Source organism: Oryctolagus cuniculus, chromosome 10 (assembly GCF_964237555.1).
Source record: "Oryctolagus cuniculus chromosome 10, mOryCun1.1, whole genome shotgun sequence".
NCBI classification, from domain to species: domain Eukaryota; kingdom Metazoa; phylum Chordata; class Mammalia; order Lagomorpha; family Leporidae; genus Oryctolagus; species Oryctolagus cuniculus.
This window is the reverse complement of record NC_091441.1, coordinates 65,698,951-65,721,177: the sequence shown is the minus strand read 5'-3', so window position 1 is coordinate 65,721,177 and position 22,227 is coordinate 65,698,951. Positions and strand designations below refer to the sequence as shown.

The 22,227-nt window shown below is 47.9% G+C and overlaps 1 non-coding gene and 1 pseudogene across 1 annotated transcript; both read right to left on the bottom strand.

The window, feature by feature from the left end:
- Positions 1 to 2,269: 2,269 nt before the first annotated feature.
- LOC108177186 (poly(rC)-binding protein 2 pseudogene) lies at positions 2,270 to 3,426 on the bottom strand (annotated as a pseudogene).
- Positions 3,427 to 3,846: 420 nt separating this feature from the next.
- On the bottom strand, positions 3,847 to 3,955 carry LOC127492531 (U6 spliceosomal RNA). The gene has a single exon (XR_007922045.1). It is a non-coding gene; the product is annotated as a U6 spliceosomal RNA (small nuclear RNA).
- Positions 3,956 to 22,227: the final 18,272 nt, after the last annotated feature.

The window sequence follows — 22,227 nt, the reverse complement described above, 5'->3', positions numbered from 1 at the left end:
ATTCTGAAATACAGAAAAATCTGTTGTGATCTGTATTGAGTAGTTTGAAGATCAAAACATGAAACAGCAGAGTGCAGCACAAGTGGAAACACTCCGACATAAAGGCCTGTAGACCGCCAAGTTAATTAGCAGAGGGCAGTGGGCGTGGGGCCCAGAGGAAATTAGGCCAGAGGAAGCCAGGCTCGAGGAAAGCAGAAACAATGACTGCGCTCCAGTGACAGCTCCCGCCTGAGCCGTAATTAAGGCATTAACTACACGACACCCCCTTGGCTGCAGGCTGACCCGGTCCCCGGCAGTTCCCATCATCACCATGGGGCGGATCTGCACAGCGCCAGGGAGAGCTTTGCAGCTCGCTGGCAATGTGGCCCGAGGTTTTACTTTTTTAAAAACTCCTCGCAGGCCAGGATAAATGAATGGGATCTCTCATTGTTCAGAACTGATGCTGAACTAAAATTGTGATTCTAGCGAAATAATAGCAGGTGGTTCATGTTGTGGATGTAATTCTACGACTTTTCTTGCAGAGCTTCTCAGGCAATCAAATGCTTTGGATAAGGAAACATCCCAGCACTTTCAGTGGGAAGTCAAGGCCTCCTTGCACAGCGGTGGGAAGACAGTAACAGTTTAATACAAGGTTACTTTTAAAAGTTTGTGGGACATGGAATTAAAAGAAGTTTATTTTGGTACAAAATTTCTGAAATCTACATACATGAGGGGTCTTCAAAACATTCATGGAAAATGTCTATGACCAAAAAAATAATGCATAGATTTCTTTTTTTCTTTTCTTTTTTTTTTTTTTTGCATCAGAATAAGTTTACTAAGGTTGGTGCTAAGGGGCAGGGCATTAAGCTGCTGCTTGCAATGTCACTATCCCATATTGGAGTTTTGATTAGAGTTCCACTGCTCCACTTCCTTGGTAATGTGCCTGGGAGAGCAGCAGAAGATGGCCCCAGGGCTTGAGCTCCTTCCACTGAAGTGGGAGACCCAAATGGAGTTCCAGGATCCTGGCTTCAGCCTGGACCAGCCCTGGCCACTAAAACCTTTTAGGGGAGTGAACTAGCAGATGGAAAAATCTCTTGTCTCTCTTTCTCTGTAACTCTGCCTTTCAAATAAATGAATAGATCTTTAAAGGAAAACTCACTGTTCAATTCCATGAACTTCTAGGTACTCCCAGTATCCCGTGCTGTGCCCAAATGTCCAGGAGTGCAGTGAACATGTGCTAGATAAACTAGAAACAGAGAGAGGAGGGAGGGCAGACGTTTGGCACAGCAGTTAAGTCACCGTTTGGAACACCCACATGTGCTATCAGAGCTCTTGGGTTCTAGTCCCAGGTCTGCTTCTGATTCCAGCTTCCAGCCCGTGTGCACCCTGGGAGGCAGTAGGTGATGGCTCATGTAGTGGGTCCCTGCCAGCCATGTTGAAGATGTGGATTGCATTCTGGGCTCCTGGCTCTCACCTGGCCTGGCCAGGGCTATTGTGGGCATTTGGGAACTGGAGGAGGAAGGGTTCTCTCTGTCTCTGTTTCCCTTTCTCTGCTTTGAAGAATAAAAGAGAGATGAGAGGAGACAGAGATACACTTTCTCTGGGGAGCACATGTTCACGCGACATCAACCATCAAACAAGTGAATAATGGACCCGCAGAACCTTTAACAGGGGAAGGAAAATTTGCAGCTCAAATGGCCTCACGAGCTCCATCCTCTCCCAAGGTGTCTGGCAGCTTCCTCTGTAGACGGGACTCTGCACTTGGATGGTTTCAACTCTACTCCTCCTCTTGTTTTCTTTCTACTTGCTGTAGCTTTTGTTATTTTTTATGAATGTAAAATTTGTAGCATATAGTCAGTGTTACAAATACTGACAGTGTATTTAAAATAATTTTTTATTAATAAAACAAATATTTAACGTGACAAATACTCAAAAAGAGAGGGGAAAGTACAGGGAGGGAAGGAGAAAGAGAGAGGAAGACGGATTGATTTATTCTTTCTTTTTCACTGTAGCATCCAGTTTCCATTCACAAAGAAAAAGCTCCAGTCCATCTTTTAATTTTTTTGAAAAATTCCTGACATTACAGAATTAAAGCGAAATATATTAATATTCTACTCTTACATTTCTAAGACAAACAAAATTCATGAGCTAAAAAAACGCGGGAGAAGCTTAAAAAATTAAATATGGATCTCAGCATTAACAGCTGAATGGAGAAAGAAGTTAAAATGCTTTAATTGTAAAATCACGAGTAGATGATAAAGTGTGTGGGAACTGAAAATTTACAAGCTACTTAAAACCTGGAATCACTGACTGTTGAGATGGATCTTGGAGGGTGGTGCACATGGGGAAAGCTCCCGCGGTCTCTGTGCAGAGGGAAAGGGATTCTGGATGAATCTGCACTGTTCTGGCAGCTCCCCGCACCACCTGTGTCCCAGGAAAGCCTAACATTGGTTAGACATTGAGCCAAGTTAGTGCTGGCAGCAGATCTGGTGATGGAAGCCTGCCTATCAGTAGATCCTTCTACCGGGGTCGCAGTTTTGATCTGCTCCCCAGACGTCTGATGAATCTCACTGATTTGGGTGCCTTGGCACCAACGTATGTAACCAGTCAAATCATTTGGAAGGTGAGTTCATGAGAAGTAGTGTGGGCAGGATGCATCCACCTCTGGAGCGCTGGAGTCAATGCCACTGAATCTGGTGTTGCCATGCATCATGGGAAAATGAGACTGTTGCATTGCCAAGTGGTGCAGCTTGGTCACATCTGGCTGTGGAATGGCATACTGTCGTTGCATGGTAAGGGCCTCCAGAGGTGGTCCCTCAGGTCAAGGTTCAGGCACGGGAACAGGGTGGTGTGGGGAAAGCTCCCGCGGTCTCTGCCTGTGCTGTACCTGTCCTGACCACCTGCAAAGATGACCGGAGAACTGGACGGCTTGGGCTGGCCCAGGATGCTCACATCCTTCCGTAGGGTGGGAGTGGAGGGCCTGGGAGAGAGTCTCCAACATGACCGCGCAGATCTGTCTGACACACTCGGTGATGGACTGTGGAAAGCCAGCATCGTGATGGTCCATTGGTTGAGTAGGGGAGGGAGCACACCCCCTGCCACCTGCACCTGAGCCTCTGCACCCACGAGAGGTCCCACTGACTAGCAGGAACCACCAGCAGCCGTGCTATTGGTCGCAAAACTAGTGATGTCTTCTTCCAGTTTGTCAATGATCGCAGCAAAGGCTTTGAAGATGGCGCGCGTGGGTCCAGCCAAAGCGGTCATTCTCTCTGGACAACTCCCTTCTGAGACGCTGACGCCTGCACCACTCTCCTCAGGCATCCTCTTCACAGATTCTCCTTTCTGTCCGATGACGCTGCCAACTTCCCGGCCATGCATTAGGAGCCGGATGGTGAGAGTGACATTTAATCCACCTTCAGTCATACAGGTGTCCACGTGAAACAGCATTCTTGGAAGCTGGACTTTGAAAGTTCAAGGCTTTGGTCACTGCCGGGAGTGAAACCAAAACTGCAGGCGCGAGACGACTGAGGGCAGGGGGGAGCGGGTGGAAGGGGAAGGGCGGGAGGCCGGGGCAGAGCCACAGTGGTCCCCGGGAAGGCGAGGCTCGCAGCGGCGGAAGCAGAAGTGGAAGCAGAAGCGGAAGTGGGAGGAGGGGATGGAGGAGGAAGAAGGGGAAAGAGAGCCCTAGGTGGGCTGGAGAGGCCGCAGGCTGCGGCTGCTCCTCTGCTGCTCTGGGAGGGAGTTGGGCCTGATTTATTCTGGAGAATTTCTGGGTTTATCAGCCACAGACAGCCTCGATGAACTGTTCGGAAGTGATGATTTAGTGCTTGGCCATTATCTCTGCTCCCCGTTCCTCCCCCTCAGCCTCTCTTCCTACATTTCTTCACGAATTTGCATATCATCCTTGCGCAGGGGCCATGCTAATCTTCTCTGTGTCCGTCCAAATTTTTAGTATATGTGCTGCCGAAGCAAGCACCCTACATTTCTGATTTAGAATTCACCAACCAAATTTGACAGAGGGTGTAGTTTCACTGCCTCTTTGGGTCCTATCTTTTCTGCTGGTAGCCCTGAAATCCTTGGACTGCTTGCACTTAATTCAGGTCTTCATTTCTTATTTGCTGATACTGGGAAGTGTTTCTTCAGATATTAAAAGAGTATTTGCATGAGTGTTAAAAATCCACTTAGTTATAAATTTTTCTTTTTTCTGTCTTACAAAAGACAACATTAAACTTCACATTATCAAAACTCTTTGGTCAAACCATTTATAATAAATGTTAGTCTTAAAATTTTTAGGGGTGGGTGTTGTGATGTAGTGGGTAAAGCCTCTGGTCTGTATTCCGGATGCTCCACTTCTTTTTTTTTAAACTTCCTTCAGTCATTTTTTTTTTAAGATTTATTTTATTTATTTGAAAGAGTTACAGAGAGAGGTAGAGACACACACAGAGAGAGAGGGCTTCCATCTGTTGGTTCACTCCCCACATGGCCTCAATGGCTGGAGCTGAACCAATCCAAAGCCAGGAGCCAGAGGCTTCTCCCACATGGGTACGGGGGCCCAAGGACTCAGCCTATCCTCTGCTGCTTTCCCAGGCACATCAGCAGGGAGCTGGATGCGAAGTGGAGCAACTGAGACCCAAACCGGTGCCTATATGTGATGCCGGTACTGCAGGCCACAGCACTGGCCCTGCTGCTCCACTTCAGCTCTCGCTCCCTGCTGACAGCCTGGGGGAAAACAGCAGAGGATGACCCCAGTGCTTGAACACTTGATACTCATGTGGGAGACCTGGAAAAAGCTCCTGGCTCTACCCCTTCAGCCCTGCCTAGCCCTGGCCATTGTGGCGTGAACCAGAAGATAGATCTCTCGATCTCCAAGTAAATATATAAATATTTAAAAAAATATATATGGGATTTACATTCTCATCCTTTGATAAAGGGTTTCTCCTTTGATAAAGGGTTTCTCCGAGTAGTTGTTCTTCCTGTCCTGAGCATAACGTTTATCATTCGCTTTAACACTCTGCTCCCCAAACTTCTCAACAAGCCTGTGACTTGCTCCTACTTTAGCTATGAGGAATGTCACTTTAAATGCAGTTTTCAAAAACACCATTTTATTCTATTTTTTTCCTCTGTATAACCAACTTTTTTGCTTTATTTTTATTGAAAATAATTATTTTGAGCTTGTCCTAAGGGAAATTCATTGAGTTTTTCAAAAAGATTACAGGACTGGCCAGCACCACAGCTCAATAGGCTAATCCTCCACCTGCGGTGCTGGCACCCTGGGTTTTAGTCCCAGTCGGGATGCTGGATTCTGTCCTGGTTGCTCCTCTTCCAGGCCAGCTCTCTGCTGTGGCCCGGGAGTGCAGTGGAGGATGGCCCAAGTGCTTGGGCCCTGCACCTGCATGGGAGACCAGGAGGAAGCACCGGGCTCCTGGCTTTGGATCAGCGCAGTGCGCCGGCCACAGCGGCCATTTTGGGGGTGAACCAACAGAAGGAAGACTTTTCTCTCTGTCTCTCTCTCTCACTGTCCACTCTGCCTGTCAAAAAAAAAAAAAAAAAAAAGATTACAGACCTTAAGGATGAGATGACAGCCTCAGTGGTTTCATGCTTTTGTTTGGTAAAATTTAGGACACAGCACACCACCTGCTTGCGATCTAAAATTTGTATTTATGTAAAAAAATCTGTGAGTGAGAGAGAGAGAGAAACAGAGATGAAGAGAAACAGAGTTAGACAGTGAGAGAGAGAGAGAGAGAAAGGTCTTCCTTCCATTGGATCACTCCCCAAGTGGCCGCAATGGCCGGCGCTGCGCTGATCCTAAGCCAGGAGCCAGGTGCCTTCTCCTGGTCTCCCATGCGGATGCAGGGCCCAAGGACCTGGGCCATCCTCCACTGCACTCCCGGGGCACAGCAGAGAGCTCGACTGGAAGAGGAGCAACCGGGACAGAACCGGCGCCCCAACTGGGACTAGAATCTGGAGTGCCAGCACCGCAGGCGGAGGATTAGCCTAGTGAGCCACGGCGCCGGCCTCCCCATAGCTTTTTAATGTTGTCCCCAGAGCTTTTGAAAAGATGGGAGATGAGAAGTGGGAACACTCATCACTTCAGTTCAGGTGCTCCTCCACTCATGACAGGGTTATGTCCCAATAAACCAAAGGTAAGCTGAAAAATATCCCAAGTCAAAAAACCATTTAATATACCTATCCTAGCTTGTAACCCAGCTTAGCCTCACCCACTGTAAGTGTGCTCACAATACTTGGGAAAAATCATCACACACAAAGCCAGCGTTACAATAAAGTGTTGAATGTCTCCTGGAATTTATTGAATGACTCCATTGAAAGTGAAAAACAACATGGCTGTATGGCCATTGCACAGTTGAAAAATGGAAGAAGTTGAACCGTGGTAAGTCAGAACCATCTGTAATGAACGTGAACATGGCCTGGGTCAGCGGACACACTGTGCTTAAAGCCTCTAGTAACAACACACAGGGGGCCGAGGGACAGCCCAGGCGCACGGACCAGTCAGCTCAGAGCTCTGAGAACTGAGTCCAACCCTTCAGCCTCAGTGTGACCCTGGGCCTGAGAGTCACAGCGTGACAACAAAGCATGACGGTGCTTTGCCGCTGCGGACAGTCTCTCACCCTTTCTGCTCCTCTTCAGGATGCTGGGTGTGCCTCTCCCTGCTGCTCGTTATTTACGGTGTGGGTTTGTGCGTGTAGGGGAGCAGTCAGTGGGGGAGAAGGGAAAAGACAAAACCGGACTGGAAGGCAGGGGGAAGGTGGGCAGTGTAGGGGGATGGAAAGGTCAGCAGGGACCACAGATTTAGGGGATGAGACAGAAACAAGGCCCTGGCAGGAGCCGTGAAGCCTGGGGCTTGAGGGATGGGGAGAAGGATTCTAGAAAACGCTACTGCTTTGTGTTGTGCAGTCTAAGGTCTCTCTGCCCGGCTTGAGCTTCTGTGTTTTTTTGGATGTGGTGCTGGGCTAAATTACCAGTATAGGAGATTGCAACACTGTCACAGAGTCTCCCATTCATGTTGAAAGAGAATTTTGCAACTCCTCTATCAAGAAGTGTCTATTTTTTATTTCTTGAATCTGAACTAGAGTCACCCCAAAAGTGACAGTCAGGGAGTTCCCATGAGGGCACCAAATGCTCGCTGAGATTGCAAACCAAGCAGCAGTAAAAGCCAGGGTGATCAGTCAGAGCGTTTATTAGAGAAATGTACAGGGGGCTTGGGTGAATCCTCCCATCAGACAGCAAGAGGAAGGGCTGATGTGTACAGATAATGTCCACAGCCAGGCGGTTGTTGTGGGAAACCTATCTGAGGGCTTAGGGACTTGGTTCAGGGCTGGGACCGATTACTTCCGATGTTTGGGGAAAGAACTTAGGTTCCCTTTTCAGTCCCTGAGAATGTTCGAGGCCTGGGCTTGTGTTCAGTCAGGGAAACGACACAGAAACAAAGGTGGGGGAGCTGGGGGACGCTACAGCTCCCGAGTGCTCTTAGGTACCCTGGAAGCATCACCCTGTGAAGGCGCCCCTCTGGACTGCTAGAAGAGGACCACGTGATGTGCTTTGCCCCACGGGCCCCGCTGACAGCTGGCCCACTGTCAGACAGGAGTGGGGCTGCTGAGCGTACATGATGTGGGCTAGGCAGGGAGCTGGAGAGCAAAGGAGCTGAGAGACCACCAGCAGGCTTTTTGCTTCAGCCCTGCCCTGCCTAAAACCCCACCCCTTCTGTGCCCATCCAACATAGCTGCAGATTCCGCAAGCCAATTCCCTATCGTGCACCTGAGTCTCCCTTCCCCACATGCACCAGAAACCATGTGACCATGTTTGCTGTGCCCCATGGGCAGATGCCATGACACCTTCCTGGAGATCACCATGGGAACTGAAGCCCTGCCCAAACTCTGCCTCATTTGCATATTCAATCAGGGCACTCCCCCCCCCCCCCAAAGGGACAGCCTGAACTTCGGTGGGGCAGCCATCTTTCTTTCCTCATGGTGAGAGGTTGCCCACGTTCGTGTTTGAACGAGCACTACCTCTTTAAGTAAATCTTCCCTTCCTTGCACCTCTATCTGTGTTTCTGCTTTGAATTCTCTCACACTGAAAAGAGAATCCAGAATAAACCCAGCCAGGGACTCCACGCCTCACAACACAAACATCCGGGTAAGAGCAGCGACAATGCTATGCAACAGACCAGCCCCTGCAGCCAGCGGAGCCCAAACTGTGGATTCCCAGAACTGTGAACAAACACATGGTGTCTGAGTTGTGCTACCAAGCTTTGGAATGGCGTGTTCTTCAGCAAAGCTAACCCACAGAGGCAGGATCAAGCGATCCCGAACTTCAGCAAGGCTGTGAGCAGATGGGGTTAGATGCATGCTCAACGTGGGTGTCCAGGAATTCATCCCTGGCCCCCACCCCTGCAGCTGGGGTCCCTGTGTCCAGCCGGCCCTGCTGTGCCCCCTGGCTTCCCAGGGCTGGGACCATGCAGCTTTCCCTGGTCGGCCGTCTCACTAAGAGTTTGGATTTACGACTTGCTCTTATATATCCCAAAGCAGCAACATTATGAATGAGGAAGGTGTTTTATTTTTAGAGGAATTGAGAGGTGGAGGAGAAAGACCAATGCTGCTCTGAGCTCGCCCTCCCCTCTCCCTGTCATCTGCCCTGAAGACATCTGCTGGTGACAGCCTCTTCCCTTTGCTGACCCACTTAGCTGGTCTGGGTGATGCAGCCAGCACCTCTCCACGGGTGGAAACCCTGGGAATCTGGGTCACTGGGAAAGAAGGGGCTGAGAAAGGAAGGCCAAAGTCACAGACTCGGACCAGTGAGGGAACAGGCGCTGTGCTGTACGTGCAAGGTGAGAAGCACCCAGGACGATATATAGTATACACGTGTGCTAAGATGGGATGCCATGCTCAATGAATCTGTTGTGACATGATTTCCTCTGCTCTGGGGGCAATTGACACAAACTTGGAAACACCATAAAGTTGACCTGGGGTGGAATCAATTGCTGTCCTCAAAAAATCAAATTGGGGATTGAGTGGGTTGTCCATTAACTCATTCATTCATCTGGTATTTGCTGAATAGTAGGTCCTGGGGTGCAGTGAGCAAAAACGAGAAGTATCAGAACTTACGGAGCTTCTATGCTAGAGGAAAAACACCCAATAACCACATCACTATAAAGCATCATTCGGTCTGCAGTGCTCCTGGTCCTCCTTGGATTGGTCTGTGACCTCGTGTTCTTTAGGGGATTCTGATGATAGCAAAGGGGGCTTCAGGAGAATTGAGAGCTATAGATAAATGGTAGTTACATTTCGCTCAGGGCCTGGGGTTCCTGGAAAAGAAAGCCCTCAAGACCAGAGGGGATGGGGCCAGTGCTGTGGCATAGCGAGTAAAACAGCCACCTGCAGTGTCCCATATGGGTACTGGTTCAAGTCCTGGCTGCTCCACTTCTGATCCAGCTCCCCGCTAATGCTCCTGAGAAAGCAGCCCTTGCACCCATGTGCGAGACCCAGAGGAAGCTCCTGGCTCCTGGCTTTGAATCAGCCCGGCTCCAGCCATTGCAGCCATTTGGGGAGTGAGCTAGTGGATGGAAGACCTCTCTCTCTCTCTCTCTCTCTCTCTCTCTCTCTCTGCTTCTCTGTAGCTCTGCCTTTCAAATAAATAAATTTTTAAATAAACAAAAAAGACCAGAGGGGAGATAAAGGATCTCCTGGTGTTCAGGGATGCTGTAGGGCCAGCTGCACCACACCCTGAATTCAGGGAGCTAATTTTAATGAGGGTGATTTGAATCATGAAAGCAGGGCAAGAAAGCTTGAAGCTAAGGAAAGGAGGCGAGGAGAGACTAGGACCTGATGGCTTTTAGCAACTGCATCCGAGGTTCGGTATAGAGGCTTGTTTCCATGGACACCACATCTGGCTGCACCATACCTCTGTTGATGGACACTTGGGTTGTATCCACATCTTGGCTATTATGAATGATGTGGCTGTGAATGTGGGGGATCAGACACCTCTCTGTAACTCTACCTGACACTGGCTTCCATAGTAGCTGGACCATTTGATATTCCAGTTTCTCCACATGTTCACCAATGCTTACTATTTTTGGTTTGGTTTGGTTTGGTTTGATGGTATGGGTAATGGGTGTAGGGTGGTATCTCATTAAGGCTTTGATTTGCATTACCCTAATGATTAGTGATGTTGGCCATCTTTTCATATGCTTGGCGGCCATTTGCATATCTTCTTTGGAGAAATGTCTATACAAGTCCTTTGTCTATTTTCTAATTTTGCCATTGTTATTGTTGAGGTGTAGGTGTTTTTAACATATTCTGGATATTAACCCCTTTTCAGGTGTGTGCCTTGCAAATATTTCATTCTGTGAGCTGCGTTTTCATTCTACTGATTGTGTCCCTTGATGCACAGATGTTTTACATCTTGATGTAGTCTAATTTATCTGTTCTCTCCTTTGTTGACTGTGTTTTGGGTGTCACATCAAGAAAACAGTTAAATTGTCCAACAGTGCTATAAGGCAAATAGTTAAGATTCAATTTCATGAAGCTTTTCCCTTACGTTTTAGCTTTAGTTTTTACATGTAGATTTTTGATCAATTTTGAGTTAACTTTTGTATATCACTTAAGACAGGGGTCCAACTTCATTCTTTCACACATGGATATCTAGTTTTCACAGCACGATTTGTTGAAAAGACAGTCCTTTCCCCATTGGCTCCCTTGAAGAAAATCATTTGACTCTACACGTGTGGACTTATCTCTGGGCTCTCCATTCTGCCTCTGTTTACATCTATACCACACTGTCTAAATTACTGTAATTTTTAGTAAGTTTTGAAGTCAGGAAGTATGAGTCCCTGATTTTGTACTTTTTTTTCAAGTTGATTTTTAACTGTTCAGGTTCCCTTGAAATCCCATCTGAATTTTAGGATGGATATTTCTTTTTCTGGAAAAAAAATGCTCTTGGGATTCTGGCAGAATTGCACTGACTCTGTCGACTATTTTGGGCGCCACTGACATCTGAAGAATATGGAGTCTTCCCAGCCATGTACACGAGATGTCGGTGTCATTCTTTAAATTTCTTTCAGGAACATTCTATGGTTTCCAGTGTACAAGTCTTTCATCTCTTTGTCAAGCTTATTGTTATGTATTTTATTCTTTTTAAAGCCATTGTGGAACTGTTTTACTAATTTTCTTATTGGATTGTTCATTTTTTTTTTTTTTTTAAGACAGGCAGAGTTAGTGAGGGAGAGAGAGACAGAGAGAAAGGTCTTCCTTTTTCCGTTGGTTCACCACCCAAGTGGCCGCTAAGGCCAGCGCGTTGTGGCTGGCATATTGTGGCCGGCGCGCTGCGCCGATCCGAAGCCAGGAGCCCGGTGCCTCCTCCTGGTCTCCCACGCGGGTGCAGGGCCCAAGCACTTGGGCCATCCTCCACTGCCTTCCCGGGCCACAGCAGAGAGCTGGACTGGAAGAGGAGCAACCAGGACAGAACCGGCGCCCCAACCGGGACTAGAACCTAGGGTGCCAGCACCACAGGCAGAGAATTAGCCTAGTGAGCCGTGGTGCCGGCCAGATTCTTCATTGTTAATATATAGAAACCCAAGTAATTTTTGTTTGTTGATTTTGTATCCTGCAACTTTGCTGAATTTGTTTTATTTCAACAATGGCATATATATAATTGAATATAACTTTTTAAATACTTTCAAAACCAAGCTCCTGGGGCAGGCAGGAGTGGTTAGGATGCCACGTGGGGTGCCGGCACCCCATTTTTGAGTGTCCGAGTTCGGGGCCCGGCTACGCTCTCGATTTCAGATTCCTATTAATGCACACCCTGGGAGATAATAGCCCAAGTCCTTGGATCCCTACCACCATGTGACTGTGGGGATGTGGTGAGTAAAGCAGCAGGTGGGAGATCACTCCATCTTGTTCTCTAGATCTCTCTGCCTCTCAAACAGCATTTGCAAAACCAGAACCCTGCTCCCCCACCTATTAGAAGGCTGTGCACGAGTGCTCTTTGCTTCTAACAAATGCTGAGTGGAGATGGGAAGAATCCTGAGCACCTGTGCCGCTGCTGCTGCTGCTAGTGCACGCTCCAAAAGCAGATCACGGCTGCGCGTGGCTTTGAATCTGTCTGTTACACAAAATCAAGTGTAAACGGCTGACACACTGAGCTGAAAATGTTGAAGACAGAGAGGAATTTAAGAGGTCTTTGTAGATGTTTTCAATTTGCTTAGTGTAAATATGACCTCTGAATAAATTTAAATTGTGCTTATCCCCACGTCAGAATTTTCACAGAAAATGGTAAACAACGTTTAATAAGAAAATTGCTTTGCCGTGTGAGATTGCCTACCAACCATGAATGAGGTGTCAGCGGTTTTCTAACTTAGGAAAAACAGTGAGGAACTTCTCCTGCTTGAGAAAGGAAGTCTGACCTACTCTCAAAGTAATTGGGAGGCCTCACTGAAAACATTGCAGTGGGGGACAGATGTCACAGAATGTCTGGAATGGCGATTGGAGCTGCCAGGGGAGGGTGTGTGTTATATATTAATGTTAGCCGTCGCAAAACACACCGAACACCGGAGTAAGGGAAAGGGTTTATTGGGGAACACCCTACAGACTGGAGTGAAGGGGCGGCGAAGGAAAAAGAGAGAAAGAGAATATAAGAGAGAAACAGAGAGGAGAGGAGCTAGCAAGGAGAGAAGATAGAGCAGAGAAGAGGAGAGAGGAGAGCAGAGCCAAGAGAGAAGAACCAAGAGCCAAGAGAGCACGTGTTCAGGAACAGGCCCTTTTAAAACTTCGCCTGAGGGCGGGCAGGGAAGCAGGAGCTGCGAATCCCCTTAGGATGGGGGTGGAGCCTGGCTCAGGTAGCTGGGCCTTGTGGCCACCTGGCTAAAACTGCGCCCGTGTCCTAACAGTGTGTATAGTGGGCTGTGCAGATGCAGGTTGAATATCCTTTATCCGAAACGCTCCAGACCACAACTCTGTCATATTTTGGGTTTTTTTCAGATTCTGGACTATTTACATAGACTGGTGAAGGATTTGGGAGCATTGTGGATTGCAGATGATGGGATTAGAGATACTCAACTTGTAATTTCAAGGAAAAGGCTGTGACTAAGAAAGTGGAATAATTGTCAATTGTCCTCACTGCTCAGGGCATGTCCTGGGGTCAGGGCTCCTATCTGTTGGGCCCTGCTTGCTGCCTGATGGAGGGGAGGGCAAACTTTGTAAACAGCAGGCTCATGCATTTCTCAGAACCCAGGATAGCCTCAGCTGGGCCCCAGGAGTCTTTATCCCAGCCCAGCCTCCTGGGGCAGCAGCACCAGGGGTTTGAACAGGTGGGAATGTCATCTGCAGCCCTATGGCTCATCAGAGTCCGTCAGCAGTGGATCAGCAGACCCCAGGAGCTCTCTCAAGCACACAGCTTCCACAAGTCAAGCCATTCCCCTTCCTCCTTTGCCTAAGGGCAAATGCCCTTGGAGCGCCTCCCCAGACCCAGCTATAATGACTGTTTACTCGGCTTTCTGGTGGTTCACCTCATTATAGCCTGTTGACATAATAAGTGGGCCCCCAGCCCGGCAGCCAGGGCTGGAACGGGCTCGGGTTAGACTCTGACTCACTTGTTTCATGTGGTCAGGCTCCAGTGGTGTCTGCTCTCGGCTGATTTCAACTCTGTGGTCTCAGCAACGTGAATGGCTCCAGAGGTCTGCCAGGTAACACTGCCCTCCGCCCCTCCCGCCTCCCCAGCCCACACTGGGTTGCCATGTGCAGCCCCCCTGAGTGCCCAGAAATAGCTCGCTCCAGTCCCCGTTCTCGGCGCTGATGCCTCCTCCAGGCATCACTGCGGCCCACTGAACACCTGCTGCACACATTCGTGCGCCTTTCTGCATCACCTTAGCCCTAGGAGATGCGACTCATTAATTATTTCCCTATCTGTCCATCTTGTTTCACTTCTCTTATATTATTTACCTTTTCCCTTTTCCTTTTTTCTTTTTTTCCCCTTTTACTTAACTTTTTTCTTTTGAAAGGCAGAATGACAGAGAAGGAGAGAGGGAAGAGGGGAGAGAAAAAGAGAGATCTCCACCTGTTGGTTCATTCTTCAAATGCCCACACAGCCAAGGGCAGGCCTCACTGAAGCCAGGAGCCAGGAACTTCACCAGGGTCATTCTGTGTCATAAGAAAAATATTTTTTGGGCCAGTGCTGTGGTGTAGCAGGTAAAGCCTCTGCCTGCAGTGCCGGAATCTCATATGGGCACTGGTTCATGATCCGGCTGCTCCACTTCCAATCCAGCTCTCTGCTATGGTCTGGGAAAGCAGTAGAAGATGGCTCAGACCTTGGACTCCCACACCTGCGTGGGAGATCAGGAAGAGGACCCAGGCTCCTGACTTCAGATCAGCCTAGCTCTGGCCGTTGCGGCCATTTAGGAAGTAAACCAGCAGATGGAAGACCTCTCTCTCTCTCTCCCTCCCTCTCTGTAATGCTGCCTTTCCAATAAATAAATAAATCTTTTTTTTTCCCCAAAAAGTAGTTTAGTGCTGTATTTAAGACTTCCTTTTGGGAGCAGTGGGTTAAGCCACCACTTGGAATGCCTGCATCCCAAATCAGAGAGTGTTGTTCGAGTCACAACAAGTCTGCACTTCCCATCCAGCTTCCTGCTACAGCACCTGGGAAGAAGCAGGTGCTGACTCAAGTCCTTAGATGCCCGCCACCTGTGTGAATGACCCTGCTGAAGTTCCTGGCTCCTGGCTGCAGTGAGGCCTACCCCTGCAAGATCTCCTTCTCTCTCTATTTCTCTCCCCTCTGTCATTCTGCTTTTTAAATAAATAAATCTTTTGTAAAACTTCCCTTGAATTTGAAATTATTTCACATTACTTTTTACCAAAATAATAATAATAAATAAAAAATGAGGAATTGGCAAGCAATAGGAACCTGATGCACTTAGGACAAGGGGATAAATAAGCAGCCCAAGCCTCCCTAACATGGTCAAAGGATAATCCTTCCAGATGCTTCAGTTGGCATAATGGAAAGGATATTCTGTTTGTGAAAGGGGATTGAGATAGTTAACATTTTGTGGGGCTGGCGCTGTGGCGTAGGTGGTAAAGCTGCCACCTGCAGTGCTGGCATCACATACGGGTGCCAGTTCATTTCCTGGCTATTCCACTTCCAATCCAGCTCCCTGCTAATGTGCCTGTGAAAGCAGCAGAGGACAATGCAAGTACTTGGGCCCCCGCACCTATGTGAGAGACCCGGAAGAAGCTCCTAACTCCTGGCTTTGGCCTGGCCCAGCCCTGGCCATTGTGGCCATTTAAGGAGTGAAACAGTAAATGGAAGATCTCTCTCTCTCTCTCTCTCTCTGCCTCTATGTAATTCTGCCTCTCAAATAAATAAATTAATTTAAAAAAACATTTTGTATAACTTCAAACAAGAAGTTAAATAGTAGGGGTTATCAATATTTTTCTTTTTTTAAAAATTTATTTATTATTTGAAAGGCAGAGTTACAAAGAGGCATAGGCAGAGACTCTTTCAGGTCTCCCACAAGGGTGCAGGGGCCCAAGGACCTGGGCCATCTTCTACTGCTTTCCCAGGCCATAGCAGAGAGCTGGATCAGAAGTGGAGCAGCCAGGACTCAAACCAGCAACCATGTGGGATACCGGCACTGCACCTGCATGGGAGACCTGAAAGAAACTCCTGGCTCCTGGATTGAGATCTGCACAGCTCTGGCCACTGTGGCCAATTGGGGAGTGAACCAGCAGATGGAAGACCTCTCTCTCTCTCTCTCTCTCTCTCTCTCTCTCTTTGTGTGTGTGTGTGTGTGTGTGTGTAACTCTGACTTTCAAATAAATAAACAAATCTTAAAAAAAAAAAAACAAGTGCAGATTCTTCCTCTTTGCAGGAATATCGTAGAATGACGACGTATTCTTCTGCTACCTTTTCATGTGGAATGTCTGGTTAAGGTGGTATCTCCCAGCCTCCCCTCTCTAAGGTCACTCTTTCTTTCTCCCAGTAAATAACGAGTATTTTTTTAAAAGATTTATTTATTTATTTGAAATTCAGAGTTACACAGAGAGAGGAGAGAGAGAGAGAGAAAGAGAGAGAGAGAGAGAGAGAGAGGTATCTTCCATCCGCTGGTTCACTTCCCAATTGGCTGCAACGGCTGGAACTGCGCAGATCTGAAGCCAGGAGCCAGGTGCTTCTTCTGGGTCTCCCACGCAGGTGCAGGGGTCCAAGGACTTGAGCCATCCTCTACTGCTTTCCCAGGCCATAGCAGAGAGCTGGATCGGAAGTAGAGCAGCCGGGACTCGAGCCAGCGCCCATATGGGATGCCGGCACTTCAGGCCAGGGCATTAATCCGCTGCACCACAGCGCCAGCCCCAAAACAAGTATTTTTTGAGGGAAATTCTCTGATACTATGTAAGTATCCTGTTCTTCATGAAACTTCTGGGCTATTAATTTGTTTTCTTATTCCACAAACCTGAGCCCATGGATTTCAATTTTCTTCGATGGTTATCATCTATTACTATCTCTGTATCATGCTATGCACTCAACAACGCCCTGGATTTGGACAGTGCAAGCGTCTTCAAGCTGGTTCTGTGTCTCTTTGAGAGGTCCTCTCATTCTTTGAGTCCTGCTCTACTTTCTGGCACAAGCAGAAAGTCCGTGATCAAGTTGTGTGTTCTCTGTCCTAGCCCTGGAATTGGTCACTTCTCCAGGGTGTTCTGGTTCTTTTTAGTGAAAAATGTTATTTAGGAACCAAGGTATAAGCTGTAACTGTGTTCATTGCTATTGGGGTATTTGATGATCTCTCTCTCTCTCTCTCTCATCTGTGTATCTATCTCATTTGTCATCTGTCTGCCTATTCTCATGAAGATATATATGTGCATGCACATACATTTGTATCTGTATTTAATTCTCTCTCTATCGCTCTGCACTGAAACCCTTAATAGCTCCGATCCCCAACACACAGCAGTGTTCAGCTGGCTTTCTTCACTTTCCACGTCTTCGACAATGACAAATCTGGCTCCTATTGCCCTTGGCATTCTCACCTATGTGGTCAGTCTCCTGAGCTGTACCCAGTCTTGCACTACCGCCCTGCCTGTCCCCTCCCTGTGCAGATGGCCTGCTCCGGCAGCAGGCTGGCTCTCACAGGGAGATCCTCCCCACGCTCTGACTGTGGGTCCATTCCAGCCTGGCCCCCTGTGGGGACACAAGCATCCTCCTTGGGGCTTGGGTTCTGAGGCCTCCACAGCTTCCCTCCACCTGCTTTGCTCAGCCTATTGTGCCTTGGATTGCATTGTTCAGAAAAGGAAGGAGGAGCCCCAAGGTACATTGAATGTAGTGTCCATCTCTACAAAATGTCAGCATTCTTACCACTTGGCTCTCAATGTCCTGGAAGCCAACTTTCCATTGCTTCCCATTGCTTACACATCAACATCGAACAGGGCTTGCATTACCTGGAAAATGGTGAGAGTAATTGGCTTACCTCATCATAACTTCTCCCTGTCCCTGGCTGTCCTGGCTAGCATCACCCCTGAACCCCGCCATGGGGCTCCCTCCCTGCCTGGTGCTTCCCTCTCCTAAGTCATGCTCGGAACACCAGGGGCCCCGCAGTTTTCTACAGAAACAACCTTCGAGCCTTCATCTGGGGTTCCTAAGCGCACACATTCCTGAGCTGTGGGGCAGCAAAGGCAGCTACTTGGAGACAGTGGAGAGGAACAGGGAGCAGATTGTGGCACCCACAAGGCCCCTCCTAGTGCATGGTGAAGCTGAGGGTGGACAGGGAAAGAGTGAGTCATTGGCTGCCACAACCCAGACTTTAGAGAAGCCTGAATGTTAATAACGTGAGGCTGGCATTCAAGAGGGTTAGGGAAGAATATCTGTTGAGATAAGGGATAGGATATATTTTCTTTTCTTTTTTTTTTCCTTTGATCTATAACTTTCAAGTATTTAAATAGGGGAAGGCATTGGGCCTAGTGATTAAGACTCCAGGTAAGATGCTTGTGTTTCATACTGGAGTATCTGAGACCAATATTTAGCTTTGCCTTCTGACTCCAGGTCCCTGATCATGCAGACGCCGGAGGCAGCAGCAGTGGCTCAGGTAGTAGGGTTTCTGTCACCCACATGAGAGACCTGGATTGAGTCTGTGTCTCCCAGTTTCAGCTTAGCCATTTGGGGGAGTGAATCAGCAGACAGGAGCTCTTTCTCTGTGTCTTACTAATTCTCAAGTTAAAAAAAAAAAACTTTACAAATCTAGATAGGTAGCATAGGATTTTATATTTGCATTCTTGCCCCTAATCTGTCAATATTTATAAAAAGGCCTGGCCCTTGCATGCGGTAGGCGTGTGTGTGTGTGTGTGTGCGTGTGTGCGTGTGCTTGCCGCATGTACACAGGCCCATTCTAACTTGCTCCTGGGTGTGCACTGTGATCGAGGACATCCACACTCAGAAAGCAGGCCCTAGATGCTCCTACACTGTCACGTTCCACACTTAGATCATCTATGCTGCTCAAGCAGAGAGGGCTGTGTGCAGACCTGGTGGTAGACCTGCTAGAGAGGCCTGCCACAAAGGTCACGGCTCCAACACTGCACAGCGCTCGCTGGCAGGCACACATTGGATCACAGCGCTCAGGCCAGATTGCCCTGTGCCTGCCTCTACCTCTGCACCGTCACGTTCTGATCCAGAGAAGCCCCCCACATTTTGTTCTTTGGGCAACCAAATTATAAACAACCACATTAGAGCCCTTCTTAGCATGAGCCACCATGGTTTGCTGACAAAAAACTTAAGGTCCTGAGGTCCACCATTATGGCACAGTGGATGAAGCCACTGCTTGCAACCCCCGTGGGAGGGTCAGTTTCAGTCCTGGCTGCCCTGCTTCTGATCCAGCTCCCTGATAATGCACACAGAAAGGACGTGGAAGATGGCCCAAGTGCTTGGGCCCCTGCCACTCACATAGGAGAACGGATGGAGTTCCTCGTTCCTGGCTCCTGGATTTCCTTATACTTGAAAGTGATTTTATACATTACATACAACTATATTTACATACTACACTCCATAAGAAAGTTCTCACATTTAGTCATTCAGGGAGTGAACCAGAAGATGGAGGATTTCTCTTTGTCTCTCCCTTTCTGTCACTCTACAGTTCAAATAACCAAAACTTAAAAAAAAAAAAAAAAAGAAAACCAAGAAAAACACAGAAACACAAGGGCTGGGCCAATTCTCAACACTCCCTGCTTCGGCAGGGCTGGCTGTGGGAACGTGGCCCCAGGGACGACTGCTTGCTTTGTGCGTGTTCGTGCCCGAGGGAGGTCGGCTGACTCAGAGAAGAGCTAGAGGTTCCAGCAGAGTTAAGAACCAGAGAATTCCCACTTCCTCCTGGCAGGTGGGGTGTGGGGACTTCAGGACGTGGAGAAGAGCAACGGTGCAGGGTCAGGGGAGAGGAAGGGTGACGCTGGAGGAAAGGATAGGAGGTCGGCCCAAGAAGAAGGACCAAGGGACTTTAAGAGCCATGATCCTTAAACACCAGTGGCATTTGTACTCAGTGTATGCTGTACCTCACCCATAAAGGTCATCAGTACCATCTTAAATACGTTTGCTTATCTGCACTGACATATGTCACTGCTATGTAAAAATTCTTATTTTCTAGCTTTTCAAAAAGTGATAGCAACTTATACTTGAAAGTGATTTTATACATTACATACAGCTATCTTTACATACTACACTCCATAAGAAAGTTGTCACATTTAGTATGTCATGGAAAATTGAATTTCTGCATTCTGTTTTTAAAGCTAACATTGTCCCTTACTATGCTCACTTGAAAAAATACCTTTTTTGTTGGAAGTGTTATTGGATATGCTCCTGAGTTTAAAATCTGCACCATTCCTTATTCTTGTTGCCTTAATCACACCATGACTAGTGACATCATCATTGGCAGGGTAGCACTCAGATTCACCTTTAAGGAGGTAAACCCATCCCCAACCCCAAAATATTATGACCAGTGCACAAAGGTACTTTTAAAAGTTCATGGAAAATGCACATTATGAAAAAACTATACATGGATTTCAAAATTTTTGCAACAAAATAAACCTATTTTTTCATTTTCTACAAAAAATAGATTTATTTGCCATGAACAAGCGAAGAAATACAAATTGATTGGGCCAGTGCTGTGGTGTAGAAGGTTAACCTTCTTTTTTTAAATATTTTCTTTTTTTTTAAATTTTTTGACAGGCAGAGTGGACAGTGAGAGAGAGAGAGACAGAGAGAAAGGTCTTCCTTTGCCGTTGGTTCACCCTCCAATGGCCGCCACGGCCGGCGCACCGCGCTGATCCGATGGCAGGAGCCAGGTGCTTCTCCTGGTCTCCCATGGGGTGCAAGGCCCAAGCACTTGGGCCATCCTCCACTGCACTCCCTGGCCACAGCAGAGAGCTGGCCTGGAAGAGGGGCAACCGGGACAGAATCTGGCACCCCGACCAGGACTAGAACCCGGTGTGTCAGGCGCCGCAAGGCGGAGGATTAGCCTAGTGAGCCGCGGCGCCGGCCCGAAGGTTAACCTTCTGCCTGCAGTGCCAGCATCTCATATGGGTGCTGGTTCTGGTCCAGGTTGCTCCATTTCCCATCCAGCTCCTTGCTAATGTACCTGGGAAAGCAGTGGAAGATGGCCCAAGTGCTTGGTCCTCTGCACCCAAGTGGGAGACCTGGAAGAAGCTCCTGGCTCCTGGCTTCAGCCTGGCCCAGCCCCAGCCATTGCAGCCATTCAGGGAGTGAACCAGTGGATGGAAGATATTTCTCTCTCACTCTCTCCCCTCTTTCTGTATCTCTGTTTTTCAAATAAATGCATCAGTCTTTTAACAAATACAAGTTGAATAAATCAAATTAAAAAATTAAACTGCAAGTTGGGCAGCTGAGTACTTGCACAGCAAGGAACGAATGGCGGTGGGTTCCACTGCCGATGGAGGTAAATAAGAAGGGCTTGCTGTGGTATGAGCAGGATTTGGCTCCCCAGCTCACACGGACATTTAAACCCCGAAGTCTGACACTGATGATTCATGGGCTGCTGGATCTCTTTTGGCACCTGGGAGGTGCACCTGGTGGCCGGCTTGCCTGCCCGAGAGGGATGGTTCTGTAAGCCCAGCATGGTTCGTGTCTGCTTCCTGGTTCTCCACGTGATCCTCCTTTCTCGTGTGTTCTTCCAGCAGACACCAGACTGATGGGGCTGTGATCCGGGGCTGTGGATCCCCACCCTTTAGGTCAAAATGAGCTTCTTCCTCCTTGAGAAGCCTTTCCCGAGGGTTTCAGTTAAAGTAATGTGAAGCCGCTGACGTAGTACCAGAAAGTCATTCCAGCTGCCTGCAAGAACCACTAACTCACAACTAATTGTCTTTGTGGTCATAAGTCTTGGCTCTGGTGTCAAATGCATAATTTTTGATGCAACTACCTTTGAAATGTAATATTGAGATCCTTCTAGACTTACACAGATAAATCATCTCCCTTTTTGTTTCTTCAAAATAGCCAAAAAATGTATAATTGACCAGAAGATTAAATTAGGCTAATCAACAAGAACAAAAGAGGCGTGTCCTTCTTTTATTTCTGCCTCGGATAGAGTTAGAACTAATCCAAACCATTAAGTGTGAATTTTCAAAAACTGCTGTCCCGGGATGACACTTTGCCTTGCTTCGTAAGCACATGTCTGTCTTAGGGGGTGATTCCAGGGGTTACTCAGTAACAAAACTGGTTAATTTTATTTCACAGAACTTAATTTATGAATTTGGAGATTGTGTAGAGGATGCCTAACAGCCTGTTGGTTAAGTAAATTATGGACAACAAATTGCCCACGTGATCACCTTGTAAGTAAGATTGAACTCCTTTTCCATTAACCCACTGTTTAAAATAGAGCTTCTAGAATACCAAGACTCCCGGGAGGGGGTGCTGGTGAGGAGCATCCTCAGTGTTATAACCAGGCGAGGAAGCACATGGGGAAGAGCGAAAAGCAGGCCAGATGCATCTTTTTTTGCTTTCTAAAGTATGTATTTTTATTTATTTGAGAGGAGAGAGAGAGAGAGAGAGAAATCCCATTTGCTCAAATGTCTGCAACAATGAAGACTGGGCTGGGCTGAAACTGGGAGCAGAGAGACCTCCATCAGGTCTCCCATGTGGGTGTCAGGAGCCCAAGCACTTCATCCACCACCGCTGCCTCCTGGGGTGTCGTTAGCTGGCAGCAGGAGCCAGAGCTGGGCATCAACTCCTGGTCCTCCCGTCTGGGATGTGGGCCTC